General features: G+C 37.9%; 1 protein-coding gene and 1 long non-coding RNA gene across 8 annotated transcripts in view; one reads left to right on the top strand and one right to left on the bottom strand.

Moving 5' to 3' along the window:
* Positions 1 to 16,914, top strand: part of ZNF385B (zinc finger protein 385B) — a 420,524-nt gene that overhangs the window by 221,919 nt on the left and 181,691 nt on the right. The window lies entirely within an intron of this gene.
* The window catches only part of LOC129058055 (uncharacterized), a 29,049-nt gene continuing 23,711 nt past the window's right edge, over positions 11,577 to 16,914 (bottom strand). For both annotated transcript variants that reach the window (XR_008522881.1, XR_008522882.1), the window contains 3 exons: positions 13,370 to 13,475; positions 12,057 to 12,108; positions 11,577 to 11,760 (listed from right to left, as the gene is read on the bottom strand). This is a non-coding gene — a long non-coding RNA (uncharacterized LOC129058055). The remainder of the gene's footprint in view (positions 11,761 to 12,056; positions 12,109 to 13,369; positions 13,476 to 16,914) is intronic.

Genomic DNA, 16,914 nt, shown 5'->3' with positions numbered 1-16,914 from the left:
TACCACACACTCAGCTGACTCTCCTGGCAAGGCCAGTGGCTATGTTGTATTATGAATGTACCCTACAGCACCCAGTCCTAGAAGTATGTAGTCAGTAAAGGAGAAGTGATTATTACAATGTACAGAACCAGAAGCTATTCTGTGGAAAATTTTCAATCACCAAACATGTAAACTTGCAACTGGGTGATTTTGTTCTAATTGATCTCTAGTAAAAATGTAAGTTCTCACCTATCAAAAATATGCTAGATAACATACTGGTGTATACAATTATAAATGCATCATACATTTTTTCTTTGGGGGTAGTTGCTTAAAATAGAATCTACATATTTTATAAAACTTTATATGATTTTAAAGAAATTTATAGGATAAAATTTCTGATAAGGCACAAAGCATAAGAGTCCTACAAATAAGAGTATGTATGTGTAGGTCACAAGATCTTACGTGTTCCACCTATCAAAAATTTAGGTCTGGTCAATCACACCACAGGAAAGACTGAATTATCTTTCTCATATCTTTAAAGAGTGATATCACAAAATTATTACAATATGAAAAGGGGATCAAAGAGTAGGCAACCAAAAGATGTAGGAATAATATAGAAGTATAACAGGCAATACATTTATAAAAATATTATTTTTCATATTTTGTGATTTCTATATGTTTCTAGCTTTTTTATATTTAAATAACTTGCTATGATTTCTTTCCCTCAACCTTAATAAATATGCAGTTTCTTGCCTAATTTTATATTTGGGATTTCATGTTAATTTTCTTTTTTTATTGTTATTATACTTTAAGTTCTAGGGTACATGTGCGCAACATGCAGATTTGATACACAGGTATACATGTGCCATGTTGGTTTGCTGCACCCATCAACTCATCATTCACATTAGGTATTTCTCCTAATGCTATTCCTCCCCTAGCCCCCCACCCCCCCGACAGGCCCCAGTGTGATGTTCCCCGCTCTGTGTCCAAGTGATCTCATTGTTCAATTCCCACCTATGAGTGAGAACATGCGGTGTTTAGTTTTCTGTCCTCGTGACGGTTTGCTGAGAATGACGGTTTCCAGCTTCATCCATGTCCCTGCAAAGGACATGAACTCGTACTCTTTTATGGCTGCATAATATTCCATGGTGTATATGTGTCACATTTTCTTTTTTCTTTTTTTTTTTTTCCCTGAGACGGAGTCTCGCTCTGTTGCCCAGGCTGGAGTGCAGTGGCGCAATCTCAGCTTACTGCAAACTCCACCTCCTGGGTTCATGCCGTTCTCCTGCCTTAGCCTCCCAAGTAGCTGGGAATACAGGCACCTGCCACCATGCCTGGCTAATTTTTTTTTTTTTTTTGTATTTTTAGTAGAGACAGGGTATCACCATGTTAGCCAGGAAGGTCTCAATCTCCTGACTTTGTGATCTGCCTGCCTCAGCCTCCCAAAGTGCTGGGATTACGGGCGTGAGCCATGGCACCCAGCCATGTGCCACATTTTCTTAATCCAGTCTATCATTGAGGGACATCTGGGTTGGTTCCAAGTCTTTGCTATTGTGAATAGTGCTGCAATAAACATACGTGTGCATGTGTCTTTATACTAGCATGATTTATAATCCTCTGGGTATATACCCAGTAATGGGATTGCTGGGTCAAATGGTATTTCTAGTTCTGGATCCTTGAGGAATCGCCACACTGTCTTCCACAATGGTTGAACTAATTTATGTTCCCACCAACGGTGTAAAAGCGTTCCTATTTCTTCACATCCTCTCCAGCATCTGTTGTTTCCGGAGTTTTTAATGATTACCATTCTAACTACTGTGAGATGGTATCTCATTGTGGTTTTGATTTGCATTTCTCTGATGACCAGTGATGATGAGCATTTTTTCATGTGTCTGTTGGCTGCATAGATGTCTTCTTTTGAGAAGTGTCTGTTCATATCTTTTGCCCACTTGTTGATGGAGTTGATTTTTTTTCTTGTAAATTTGCTTAAGTTCTTTGTAGATTCTGGATATTAGCCCTTTGTCAGATGAGTAGATGGTAAAAATGTTCTCCCATTCTGTAGGTTGCCTGTTCACTCTGATGGTAGTTTCTTTTGCTGTGCAGAAGCTCTTTAGTTTAATTAGATCCCATTTGTCAATTTTGGCTTTTGTTGCCATTGCTTTTGGTGTTTTAGTCATGAAGTCCTTGCCCTTGCCTATGTCCTGAGTGGTATTGCCTAGGTTATCTTCTAGGTTTTTTTATGGTTTTAGGTCTAACATTTAAGTCTTTGATCCATCTTGAATTAATTTTTGTATAAGGTGTAAGGAAGGGATCCAGTTTCAGCTTTCTACATGTGGCTAGCCAGTTTTCCCAGCACCATTTATTAAGTAGGGAATCATTTCCCCATTTCTTGTTTTTGTCAAGTTTGTCAAAGATCAGATGGTTGTAGATGTGTGGTATTATTTCTGAGGCCTCTGTTCTATTCCATTGGTCTATATCTCTGTTTTGGTACCAGTACCATGCTGTTTTGGTTACTGTAGCCTCTTAGTATAGTTTGAAGTCAGGTAGTGTGATGCCTCCAGCTTTGCTCTTTTTGCTTAGAATTGTCTTGGCAATGCATGCTCCTTTTTGGTTCCATATGAAGTTTAAAGTAGTTTTTCCAATTCTGTGAAGAAAGTCATTGGTAACTTGATGGGGATGGCATTGAATCTATAAATTACCTTAGGCAGTATGGCCATTTGCCCGATATTGATTCTTCCTATCCATGAGCATGGAATGTTCTTCCATTTGTTTGTGTCCTCTTTTATTTCATTGAGCAGTGGTTTGTAGTTCTCCTTGAAGACGTCCTTCACATCCCTTGTAAGTTGGATTCCTAGGTATTTTATTCTCTTTGTAGCAATTGTGAATGGGAGTTCACTCATGATTTGGCTCTCTGTTTGTCTGTTACTGGTGTATAGGAATGCTTGTGATTTTTGCACATTGATTTTATATCCTGAGACTTTGCTGAAGTTGCTATCAGCTTAAGGAGATTTTGGGCTGAGACGATGGAGTTTTCTAAATATACAATCATGTCATCTTCAAACAGGGACAATTTGACTTCCTCTTTTCCTAATTGAATACCGTTTATTTCTTTCCCTTGCCTGATTGCCCTGGCCAGAACTTCTAACACTATGTTGAATAGGAGTGGTGAGAGGGGGCATCCTTGTCTTATGCCAGTTTTCAAAGGGAATACTTCCTGTTTTTGCCTATTCAGTATGATATTGGCTGTGGGTTTGTCATAAATAGCTCTTATTATTTTGATATACATTCCATCAATATCTAGTTTATTGAGAGTTTTTAGCATGAAGGTCTGCTGAATTTTGTTGAAGGCCTTTTCTGTATCTATTGAGATAATCAGGTGGTTTTTGTCATTGGTTCTGTTTATGTGATGGAGTACGTTTATTGATTTGCATATGTTGAACCAGCCTTGAATCCCAGGGATAAAGCTGACTTGATTGTGGTGGATAAGCTTTTTGATGTGCTGCTGGATTCAGTTTGCCAGTATCTGAGGATTTTTGCATCGACATTCATCAGGGATATTGGTCTAAAATTCTCTTTTTTTGGTGTGTCTCTGCCAGACTTTGGTATCAGGATGATGTTGGTCTCATAAAATGAGTTAGGAAGGATTTCCTCTTTTTCTATAGATTGGAATAGTTTCAGAAGGAATGGTACCAGCTCCTATTTGTACCTGTGGTAGAATTCAGCTGTGAATCTGTCTGGTCCTGGACTTTTTTTAGTTGGTAGGCTATTAATTATTACCTCAATTTCAGAGCCTGTTATTGGTCTATTCGGAGATTCAACTTCTTCCTGGTTTAGTCTTGAGAGGGTGTAGGTGTCCAGGAATTTATCCGTTTCTTCTGGATTTTCTAGTTTATTTGCATACAGGTGTTTATACTATTCTCTGATGGTAGTTTGTTATTTCTGTGGGATCAGTGGTGATATCCCCTTTATCATTTTTTATTGTGTCTATTTGATTCTTCTCTCTTTTCTTCTTTATTAGTCTTGCTAGTGGTCTATCAATTTTCTTGATCTTTTCAAAAAATCAGCTCCTGGATTAATTGATTTTTTGAAGGGATTTTTGTGTCTCCGTCTCTTTCAGTTCTGCTCTGATCTTAGTTATTTCTTACCTTCTGCTAGCTTTTGAATGTGTTTGCTCTTGCTTCTCTAATTCTTTTAATTGTGATGTTAGGGTGTCAATTTTAGATCTTTCCTGCCTTCTCTTGTGGGCATTTAGTGCTATAAATTTCCCTCTACACACTGCTTTAAATGTGTCCCAGAGATTCTGCTATGTTGTGTCTTTGTTCTCATTGAATTCAAAAAACATCTTTACTTCTGCCTTCATTTCCTTATTTACCCAGTAGTCATTCAGGAGCAGGTTGTTCAGTTTCCATGTAGTTATGTGGTTTTGAGTGAGTTTCTTAATCCTGAGTTCTAATTTGATTGCACTGTGGTCTGAGAGACAGTTTGTTGTGATATCAATTTTACATTTGCTAAGGAGTGCTTTACTTCCAATTATGAGGTCAATTTTAGAACAAGTGTGATGTGGTGCTGAGAAGAATGTATATTCTGTTGATTTGGGGTGGAGAGTTCTGTAGATGTCTATTAGGTCTGCTTGTTGCAGAGCTGAGTCAAAGTCCTGGATATCCTTGTTAACCTTCTGTCTCACTGATCTGTCTAATATTGACAGTGGGGTGTTAAAGTCTCCCATTATTATTGTGTGGGAGTCTAAGTCTCTTTGTAGGTCTCTAAGGATTTGCTTAGAGACCTGGGTCTCTGGGTGCTCCTGAATTGGGTGCATATATATTTAGGATAGTTAGCTCATCTTGTTGAATTGATCCCTTTACCATTATGTGTTGGCCTTCTTTGTCTCTTTTGCTCTTCGTTGGTTTAAAGTCCGTTTTATCAGAGAGTAGGATTGCAACCCCTGCTTTTTTTTTTTTTTTTTTTTTTTGCTTTCCATTTGCCTGGTAGATCTTCCTCCATCCCTTTATTTTGAGCCTATGTGTGACTTTGTACATGAGCTGGGTCTCCTGAATACAGCACACTGATGGGTCTTGACTCTTTATCCAATTTTCCAGTCTGTGTTTTTTAATTGGGGCATTTAGCCCATTTACTCTTAAGGTTAATATTGTTATGTGTGAATTTGATCCTATCATTATGATGTTCACTGTTTATTTTGCCCCTTAATTGATGCAGTTTCTTCATAGCATCAGTGGGTCTTTACAATTTGGCATGTTTTTGCAATGGCTGGTACCAGTTGTTTCTTTCCATGTTTAGTGCTTCCTTCAGGAGTTCTTGTGAGGCAGGTCTGGTGGTGACAGAATCTCTCAGCATTTGCTTGTCTGTAAAGGATTTTATTTCTCCTTCACTTATGAAGCTTAGTTTGGCTGGATATGAAATTCTGTGTTGAAAATTCTTTTCTTTAAGAATGTTGAATATTGACCCCCACTCTCTTCTGGCTTGTAGGGTTTGTGCAGAGAGATCCACTGTTAGTCTGATGGGCTTCTCTTTGTAGGTAATTGGACCTTTCTCTCTGGCTGCCCTTAACACTTCTTCCTTCATTTCTACCTTGTTGAATCTGACAATTATGTGTCTTGTGGTTGCTCTTGTTGAGGAGTATCTTTGTGGTGTTCTCTGGATTTCCTAAATTTGAATGTTGGCCTGCCTTGCTAGGTTGGGGAAGTTCTCCTGGATCATATCCTGAAGAGTGTTTTCCAACTTGGTTCCATTCTCCCTGTCACTTTTAGGTACACCAATCAAACATAGATTTGGTCTTTTCACATAGCCCCTTATTTCTTGGAGGCTTTGTTCATTTCTTTTTACTCTTTTTTCTCTAACCTTGTCTTCTCACTTTATTTCATTCATTTGATTTTCAATCACTGATATCCTTTCTTCCACTTGATCAAATCGGCTATTGAAGCTTGTGCATGTGTCACGAAGTTCTCATGCCATGGTTTTCAGCTCCATCAGGTCATTTAAGGTATTCTCTACACTTTTTATTCTAGTTAACCATTCCTCTAATCTTTTTTCAAGGTTTTTAGCTTCCTTGCAATGGGTTCGAACATCCCCCTTTAGCTCGGAGAAGTTTGTTATTACCAACCTTCTGAAGCCTACTTCCGTCAATTCATCAAAGTCTTTTTCTGTCCAGCTTTGTTCCATTGCTGGCGAGAAGCTGCAATCCTTTGGAGGATAAGTGGCGCTCTGATTTTTAGAATTTGCAGCTTTTCTGCTCTGGTTTCTCCCCATCTTTGTGGTTTATCTACCTTTGGTCTTTGATGTTGGTGACCTACAGATGGGGTTTTGGTGTAGATGACCTTTTTGTTTATGTCGATGCTATTCCTTTCTGTTTATTAGTTTTCCTTCTAATAGTCAGGTCCCTCAGCTGCAGGTCTGTTGGCATTTGCTGGAGGTCCACTCCAGACCCTGTTTGTCTGGGTATCACCAGCAGAGACTGCAGAACAGCAAATATTGCTGCCTGATCCTTCCTCTGGAAGCTTTATTCCAGAGTGGCAGCCACCTATGTGAGGTGTCTGTCAGTCCCTATTGGGAGGTGTCTCCCAGTTAGGCTACACAGGAGTCAGGGACCCACTTGAGGAGGCATTCTGTCCATTCTCAGAGCTCAAACGCCATGCTTGGAGAACCACTGCTCTCTTCTGAGCTGTCAGACAGGGACATTTAAATCTGCAGAAGTTGTCTGCTGCCTTTTGTTCAGCCATGCCCTGCCCACAGAGGCAGAGTCTAGAGGCAGTAGGCTTTGTTGAGCTGCAGTGGGCTCCACCCAGTTTGAGCTTCTTGGCTACTTTGTTTACCTACTCAAGCCTCAGCAATGGCAGACACCCCTCCCCGAGCCAGGCTGCTGCCTCGCAGTTCAATCTCAGACTGCTGTGCTAGCAGTGAACAAGGCTCCGTGGGTGTGGGACCCACTGAGCCAGGCACAGTAGAGAATCTGCTTGTCTGCCAGTTGCTAAGACCTTGGGAAAAGCGCAATATTTGGGCGGGAGTGTCTTGTTTTTCCAGGTTGTCTGTCACGGCTTCCCTTGGCTAGGAAAGGGAAATCCCCCAACCCCTTGTGCTTACTGGGTGAGGTGACGCCCCACCCTGCTTTGGCTCATCCTCCATGGGCTGCACCCACTGTCCAGCCAGTCCCAATAAGATGAACCAGGTACCTCAGTTGGAAATGCAGAAATCACCCGTCTTCTGCATTGATCGTGCTGGGAGCTGCAGACCGGAGCTGTTCCTATTTCGCCATCTTGCAATTTCATGTTAATTTTCTAAAAGAGGGTACCCCACAAATTGTTTAGACTTCAGGTCTCTGAAAATCTGAATTTGCCCAATGCTCTATTCATATATAAGGGATGCATACAGTGTAGTTTTATAGACAGCCACTCATTCATATGTTTGAGGTTATCAATAAAATGTTAGGTTATGAGTAAAGATTATATTGTATACTTTACCATGACAGATCCTGTAATAAATTGGCAACATTTGCTCTAAGTAATAAAATTTCAGATGCTGGCTGACAGTACTCTGTATGTGTCATCTGTGTTCTGTGAGGGCTCGGCCTGTTCTGGTTGAGAATTTCTCCTAGACACAATCAGTTTCAATGGTGAGCAGAGCCACTTCCCATTGTAAGAAATCAGTCTCCTCCTAAAAATGTCTATTTCTAGCACTGGGTCTGGAAATTTATAAGAGCCTGGAATATACCTGAAAGCAAGGAAGCTATCAGAAATACTGGGGTCATGTGAAAAAGACACAGGAAATAATTTCCAATAATCAAAAAAATAATGACTGCAATTTATGGAAACATATCAAACATATTAACATCTGTTAGTGCATAATGATAGCAAAAAGTTTTAAAAAAGAAAATAAGCTTTCTGTTACCCTTGAAGGATATGAGGGTATAAATTCATTCTGTAAACTGATTAGTAAAGGGAAAGAAAACATTTATGCTGTCGTTCCTGTACAAACTGTAATTCAGTTTGTTAACCAAATAGTTGATACGTAAAATGTCTGCTCTATAGAAGAATTCCAGCCAATACATGGAGAAGGAAAAAAAGACCTAAACCATCGCTCTTTTGTCACCCTTGCTCAAATAATGAATCTAGGAAATGATCATCAATTACTGTCCATACATTTAGATGAAAGGTTGATGGAGAATTTTTATAAGATGAATTAGGATGAGAAGAACAAAACCTACTAATTAGCAAAAGAAAGACGGCAGAAATTACTCACCTTCTGATGTGATATAGAAGTACAACCCCACTCATGAAATATACTTGCCAAAAAATAGGACATGTATCTGTTCAAACCTCTAGGTCTACCAATTTTCAAGAAACTCAAAAGAAAGAGGAAGATCTCACATGACACCATGGAAACCAATCAGCAAAATCCAAAATGTAAGACATTCTACAGGATAAATGACTCAAGCGGCAAAAGATAAAAAAGGGGGAGGACTATCAAAAAATTAATTAACAGATTAAAATAAATTAATACTTAAAGACATTTCATCCAGATACTCTAGATCTTGATTTGAACAAAGCAACTTTGTAAAAAAGAACTTTGAGGGAGTCAGAGAAGGTTAAATATGGACCAATTATTAGATAATATTAAAGAATTACTGATAACTTTAACATGCGATAATAGTATTGTGCTAATGGTTAAAATGAGCTTATCTCTTAGAAATACAAACTGATGTATTTACAAATAAAATGATATAATGTCTGAGATTTGCTTGAAAATAATCCAGCTGGGGAGAAGGAAAAAAAACATGTTTGAGAAGTACAATGAAATAAGGTTGGCCATATGTTGATAAATATTAAATCTGGATAACAGAGGCATGAGGATTTCTATTAATGTAACTACTTTTAGATAACTAAAATCTCTTAAGTTTGTTTCATGACAGGCAAAGAGACATAGAAAGTAAATGTGGGAAGCAAATGCTGAAATATACTCTACCTACACTTTCTTGCTACTATTTGTTTTTGAAAAAAAAAAACTTGATCAATAAAAACACCCAATTTTGACATTTGTGAAATATTAAATACAAATATTATAGGCAGTAGTGTGCTAGTAAATAGCTCTCTGAAGAAAAAAGCCCTGATTTGTAGTATTTACCAGTTTGCAACATGTGAATACTCCCACCAAGGCTGATTTCAAGCTATTGATGGGACGTCATGGAATGTGGAGTTGAGAAGAGATGTGTACTCTGAGCAGCCAGCTCCAGCCCACATCTGGAGAGATGACAGAGAAGCATTAGTTTCTGGAATCAGATCATGGATCTTGGGTAAGATCCCAGCTCTGAAGTGAACCCTCTGTTTCCCCTTGTTCAGCTAAGTTTTTCTGAGCATTAGTTTCCCCCTCTTAAAATGAGGATAATTCCTACTACATTAAGACAAGGATTAAATCAGATCATCCATGTTATGGACCTAGTATGGTTCCAGTTGCAATGAGTGATCCTTCATGCTAATATCGTTTCTTCTCTTCAAGTTAAAATAGAAGGGAGAACTCTTGGTCTGGCGCAGTTTCAAAGTTTCAAACGAAGGGAATGAAGCTGATCATCTTTTCAGAAGGCTTCCTCCCCAGAATTTCTATAATTAGTTAAAATTACAGGTTTCAGGCACAGTGTCACAAACCTGCCAGAAACTCACCAAGCTCTAATTTGGTTGGATATTAATTGGTAGGCTGAGAAGTGAATGTGATATGATTGTAGCTAGAATAGAACTATTTGTTAAAGATAGGGGTTTCTGTCCAATGTGATATAGAATTGCAAGTACACAGTAGCAATTAAGTATTATCTTAGACTTGACATGGTAAAAAGATTTTAACTTTCCTAATCTTCTCCTGGGGAATGTTGAGGCCCAGATGAGATGTTTCTGGCATGAATAAGCCTAAGGGTTATATTGGAACATTGGAAGTGTTTCCATTCATAATTTTGATCATGTTTCAACAGAATTATTAATAATAGCATTTTACTTCCCAAATTCTTTAAGTTGGGTGATTAACAATGTCTCAGTTCATAAAAGAGGGTTGGGTCTTTTTTTTTCTTTTGCTTTGCTTGCTGAATAATTTATTTCTTTGGTGAAGAAATCTAAGGTTAAGGTAATCACTGATTAGTCTCCAATAACGCAGTTTTCAAGATTACTGAATTATATGCATATACAAATGTTTTTCAGTTTATTATAACTCAGGCTAGAGAAAATCTGAATTATAAGTTAAGCCCATTTTTACAATCTGCAGACACTAATACTAAAAGTATTTGAAATTTGATTTACGTATCTGGGTTGATGTGTTCCTACTGGGAATACAACTAAAGGATGTATTTTCCCCTCTGAGGGAGAGTTGCATGAATCATAAATCTACATATTTTGGATTTCTGAGCAAATGCTTAGGAGATAAGAAGCAGTATGCTGTATCCTCCATCTGAGGCAGTGCGCTGTATCATCTATCCCATCTCCTTTGATCTTTAAAAGAATAGTTTTTCCCTCGGAAAATTAAAACATTTGGCCATTGGAAATTTGAACTTCCTGTTTTCTTAAAACAGTGCTACTTATCATAAATTAAGTGGCTCCTAAGAAGTATGTTTTAAGAAAGAAAATGGAACAAAATAGAAAATATTAGTATGCCACACACAGAAAAGATAGTGTTTTGTGAAACTTATGTTTCAGGTGTGTATGCTTGTCTATGTGTATACATTCTGAGTTGTGAAGTAAAATTTATTTCTGAGGCATGTTAAAACATTGATGCTTTAAAATGTACAATAAGAAAAGTTACTGAAAATAAAATAGCAGTTCTCCATTTTGTGATCCATACATCCTTGAAATTTTTAAAATAAAGTCATCCTAGATTTGGAAGTAGGCAGGGTACTGCCTAGGCATGAGGAGACAGCAGAGAATGAGAGGGGAGTCTCACTCTTTGGGAGACATGTTTGTGAAGATGCATCTTGTGTCTGTTTTTATTTTATCCTTTTAGGCAGGAAGGATCTTACTACATGACCTGTCCATCCATTTTATATTTATATAGATATATATGTAATTTATATACACATACATAATTTAGTATAATATAGTTATGATATCGTGTTCCTTGTACCAGCCCTGTTATCTCAATTACATTTCAAGACTTTTGAGGTCAGGGACTTTGCCTTAGGGATCTGGCATCTTTCCATCCATCAAGCACCTCACACACACAGTAGTATATTCTTACTAACTGATTATTGTTAATAGTGAAAATGGCTAAAGTTCACCCGACATTATTTAGCCACCTTTATTCATCTGTTTATATATTTATGTGTATAAAAGGATTGCAGCCGCTTATTAAGGCATGAATAAATAAGAAAATAATGGCTGAATTGTCAATACAAATAACCATAATATATAAAAATATATACATATGTAAATATATATGTATTTATATATCATAAAATATGTAAGGCTAGAGGAAAAAATATAAATAATCAGGCTCTAAGTTCTTTCATAGTTCTCTCTTAGTGTTATTCTTGCATCTGAACTTCCCAGTAGGCAAAGTGAAAAGGACTATATATCAGTTACATGAATTCTTATTAAAGAAAAAGAGAGACACTCTCAGGGAAAACAAAGATTTTCATTGTATACATGGCCAAAAATCATTTCTCAAATGAAGTTTTATGGAGGAGACAGTGAGTCTGGACTAGAAAATATCTACATCACCACTCCAGGTAATGGATTTTATTTCTCGGTTTCTTCTGCTCCTCTGTAAATGCTGAAGACTGTGATAAAATCCAGCAATCTATAAGAAGACAGGAAATTATGGTCCATTATAGAATCTTTTGCCTATTCTAACGATATCACTTAGAACATTTAGAAGAAATTGTTCAAACAATTCTCCCCAGATACCACCTATCACAACCAGAATTTAACGGAACTGGATGGTAGAGAGTATAAGATTACATTCCCTAGCAAAGGCCTAGATGATAGGCATTTATGATTGTTGGTTGAAAGCAAATTCATCTGCTTTAGAAAAAATCATGACTAGGGGTTCGGGTCAATATCCTTTGGTAGAAATTAGCAAGTTTACCAACTTACCTATCTGACTGATGGGATGAGCAATTCTGCCTCCACACAAAGATGAGCCATTCTGCAACAAATGTTTTGAAGGCTTGAATCCACAGTATCATTTCAGAGCAGTTTCAAAGCACATGGGAATAATTTTTTACTCATACTTTGCTTTATCTCTTCTCTAGATTACTGCTAATCCCCAGCTTTTGCTGACTCTAGTAGTACTATTCTTGCTTCATGTATGTGAGGAGGTCCTATTAGTTTTCCTACAACAATCCACAATTGAGTTAGCAGTAAACTAGAAAGACAGAAGACCTAGTATTTGGAGCACCAAACAGAAATATTAGAATGGTCAGGTATTTGTGAAATGTCTACTTTGTACAGAGGTAGAAGAATCACTTCTACACCTTGAAAGTTCGTAGTAAAGAACATCCTAGTAAAGATAAGCCACAAAATGCGGGTGATGGTGGGGAGTTCCAGACCGTTCTGGGAAGAATCACTATAAGAAGCCAGGGATTAAGCACAGCTGATGGGGTACAGGGTGTTGGACTTGGGGCAGTGGAAAGATAGCAAATACCTAGAGAAAATAGATAAAGGTGTATATATAGGAAAAACCTGGTAAATGTTACTGCTAATTTACTTGAAGTGCAAGTAGGCTCTTAAAAATGAGAGGTGGGAGAGAAAGGAAGAGATGATTAAATGAGTTGTCCGTGGGCTGGTTCTAGTGAACCTAAGGAGAGGTGATCTTCAGGAAAGCATAGAAACAACTACCAGGCTGCCACTTTTTTAAAAATATGGTTGCAGATGAAAGCCCCTTTAGAAGGAAACATAAGATATTCTCTAACTTTTTTAAGTCTAACAACTCTTTTGAAAAAGAAAATGTTTGGCTATAATTTATTTGTAAAATCAGAAGGTTTAGTTGTTAGCCAAGAAACTTACTGGCTGTTTGCAGCGGAAAAGAAATTTGTTGAAAAGGCCTTGGGGAGCTCATGGAAACACCAGAAGCCTGCAGAACCAGGTTCAGGACATTGGAGAAAGCAAAGGTAAGCAGGGAAGTAGAACCAGAGCCTGGATTCATGCCATGAAACCCATCTGGTAAGAGCAGGGCTGCTAGTGCCACTAAGTACTGCCTACCACAGTTGCACCCCACCGCTGGACTACATTCCTGCCCCTGCCCCTTTCCTGAAGAGAGGATGCATCTGCTGCTACTGTGCCGTCTTCAAAATGGCATCTTCCCTGTTCCTGCCTCTTGATATCACTAGTTCAGGGTTCACAGGGTGGAGGATCAGGGAAGGGGGATAAAATATGTCTGATCAGCTGAGTCTAAGTCACGTACTCACATCTTAGCCTCAAGGATCACTGAGAAAGTGAGAGTTTAGCCATTTGTGCTCTCATAGTGAGAAGTGGAGTTTGTCTTCTCTCAAAACTCATGAAGGTGCAGAATTCCTAGAGAGACATAGGTTTAAATTCTGGGAATCCAGGTTAAAAAAAAACGACAAATTTCCACTAGAATTTCCTCTCAAGCTTTCATTTACTCTTGAGTTCTTGATTGATTTTTGGAGCTAAATTTTCCGGACATCCTAGAAAAAATCAATCCAGTGAATCTTGATTTTCTGTTCTAGTTTAAATAATGCAATCCAAACATGCCTCAAGCCATTGCCAGTTTGAAGATCCAGTTAAGCCTCAAGTGCATCACAACTTCTTAGTGCCAAGTGCCAACATTTTCAGTTTTGACATTAAATTTATTCTGTTGTTGGTGCTTATATTTTAAGTGGCATAATTGAAAATGCATCTAAATGTGTGAGATTTTAGCTCATGTGTGCCCTCTGAAGGCTTTCAGGGAAACCTCGATAATGATGGTAGTGCATGAACTGGCCCTCACAGGTGCCAGTGGTGTAGGCATGTCCCTCCCTTCGCTAGGCACCCTGCCAGCCAACACTGTCCTCTCTACAGCTGCTGCTCTTTCAGAGTACAGGCAAAGCTCCTTTCTGTCTCCTCTAAGTTGACAACGCCAGTTATAGAAATTCATGCCAGACCACACTCCAATGTCACAGTTGTACAAGTGGGGACATGGAAAGATTATCAAACTAGTTGTGATTAAAAATTTTTATTCTCATATGTGTGGCTTAAAATAACACAGTGTTCTGGAAATGCAGAGTAAATAACTGCTATAAGATTCTAAAATACATAGCTGGAACCTAAGTAACTTCTATAACCCTTCCTGGGAAGATGCCCTCTCAAGCCATTCTAGCCTAAACTTAGAAAATAAGGTTTATTTTTAACTTTGGTACCTCTCTGAGTTATTCCAGGAAGATTTTTCTTAGGGATTTTCCAGTGTCATTAAATACCACAGACAGAATATGTGCTGCACAAAGCCAGATTTTTTCTGCATTATCCTTGAAGATAAATCCAGGAAACTCCATGGGCTTACTGTTTATACCAGCCCAAGCTAGGCTAAAAGATGTCAGGGTGATGATACATCTGAGAGTGATGACCCTTAATGAGTTCTGGGACTGGGCTGTTATACTACATTTTTATTAATAGTTGCACGTCTTGAGATCTGATTCATTTCTAGCCATAGGCCTTTGAGCCTTACTAATTTGCATAAGGGCTCAGAGCCATGCTAATTTTTTCTTTTTATTTGAGTATATTTTGTGTTAAGGGAAAACAAGCAAATAGATTTTTGATAAGCAAATGGTGGCCAGGCTGAGGAGCTGTAACTTGTAACTAAAAAGTTACAGCTTAGTATACAGTGGAAGAGACAAAAATCCTGGTAAATTGGTGACTTCAGTGTTTCCCTTGTATAATTTTGTAGTTTTTGCAAGATTCAGAGATGCTAAACTCTCATCATGTTGTCAAATTGAAGGTAACATTTAACATGAAGCAAGTCTTTCTACCATTTCCATCAGTGGCCTAAAAGAAGATAGTGGATTTTCATTTTGTTTCCAAAGTGATTCTTGGATTTTCAGGTTGCACTGAAAAATGTGATCAAAGGTGTGACATGGAGGTGATTCACTGTCCCCAAAACATAATCCCAAAGGGGCCACTGAGGAGCAGAATTCCAGGTGAAATCTTGTTTCTTATGTGCCCTCTCACCTAGACCTGCTGTAACAGGGAGGAAGTAAAGGAAGGTAGGGAGAAAGGGAACCTATAGGGGTGTGATGAAACCAGCTCTCACTGGCTTGGGGGAACCAATTGCATGCATTTCTTTGCAAACTTACGTTAAGTGACATGTTGATCGTTTAAAATCAGCCATGATGGGAATAATTTACACTATAGACATTGGCAGTGCTACAAATCAGGGCTCCCTCTTCCCAAATACTTTGTTGTTAACATTTATTAGCTTTCCACTGGTGACCTGCTGTTAAAAGGAACATTGTGTGTCACAACCTTAACATTATTACCACTTCTTGATTCTGATTTTTCAAGGTATGTAAAATTTCTAAAGTCCTAGACTATAGCCTATCTTTCTTATACCTTTGTGTACTAAAGATATTCAAGGTTGGAAGATTAGTTCTCTATTTTAAAATTATCCAGTATGCCTTTGTTTCCTGTGCTATTTTAACTTGCTAGATTTCCTCAATTGCATAGTTATCTTTTTCCCCCTCCCCTTTTTTTCTACCCCATTCTTGGTTATCCTTTCATAATTTCTTGGTCTTCTCAGTGTAGACCCTGATATATTATGAAGTATTTATATGCATACCACCTGGTTAGTATGATCCAAGACATCAAGTAGTATTATAGACTTTCAATTCAGCAAACATACTATCTCCTTTGCCTAAGACACTGTGCCAGAGAAAATAAAGGACAGTATCTAGTCCTCAAACAACTTGAAATCTAGGGAAAACATCAGACATGTATACAACTAAGACTAGTGCAGAGCATAATGTGAAAGATGCTTTTTAAAAAAAGTACAAAGAAAATGCAAACTGAAGCACAGAGAATAGAGATTATTTCTGAATGCAAAAATTAGAGAAGGCCTCAGGAATACAAAGCCATCTCAACAAAGTCTTAAATAATTGGTATGCATATTGAAGCTGAACTTTATAGTTTTTTGTGAATATATGACTGTAAGACTCACATTAAAGTAGTTTGTAAATTAATTCATATTCTTTACTGATCTGCCAAAATTAGCTTATTGTCATAGGAGTTAGGAAAACTTAGCAAAAATAAGATTTTAAAGTCCTAAATATATGGAACTGATACTAGATTCAGAAGATGCCAATTTAGAGAACGCATTTTTCTCATCTTTGTGGCCTCCATAGGTTATTCTCAGCACACTGTTTATAGAAGGTCTGTAATAAAAGTTTATAATTACCAATGACTAAATGTATGTCAGGCACATTTTCATATATGATATTGTCAAAGACTAAAACCAGAAAAGTTCATCTTTTTCGGGATATCACAATAAGGAGAGTGCCCCATATCCGAAGATTAGAGTATCACTGCAGAGTGGTGTTGCATTAGACTTTTATAGACAGGAGTCAACAAGTTACAAGTGAGAGGATCTACTTGTAACGTAGGGATTTTGCAATCAGGGGAAGCCTCAATCAGCTAGATGAACAGGAAAGGTTTATCTCTGTGTCTAGCTAGTTTCTGGGGGAAAAGCAATCATAATCTTAGCTAATCACTCAAGAGACAAAGAACAGGAAGTTGACTAGGGGCAAAATGAGAAGGGTCTGTGGCTAGCCTTGTCATCAGGTTTAGGCAAAAGGAGAAAGGTCTGTGACTCTGTCAATATTTAAACCACATAGTTACTCTGAAATATATTAACAATGAAAGTCAGAAATTGACATTCAGAGAGGTTGAGAAACTTGCTAAGGTCACATAGCTAGTAAATGATAGAATTTCGTCCTATATCCTTCTGGCTTTCTCTTTTTATTAT

This window comes from Pongo abelii, chromosome 11 (assembly GCF_028885655.2).
Source record: "Pongo abelii isolate AG06213 chromosome 11, NHGRI_mPonAbe1-v2.0_pri, whole genome shotgun sequence".
Taxonomy (NCBI): domain Eukaryota; kingdom Metazoa; phylum Chordata; class Mammalia; order Primates; family Hominidae; genus Pongo; species Pongo abelii.
This window is presented reverse-complemented; position numbering and strand designations above follow the sequence as displayed.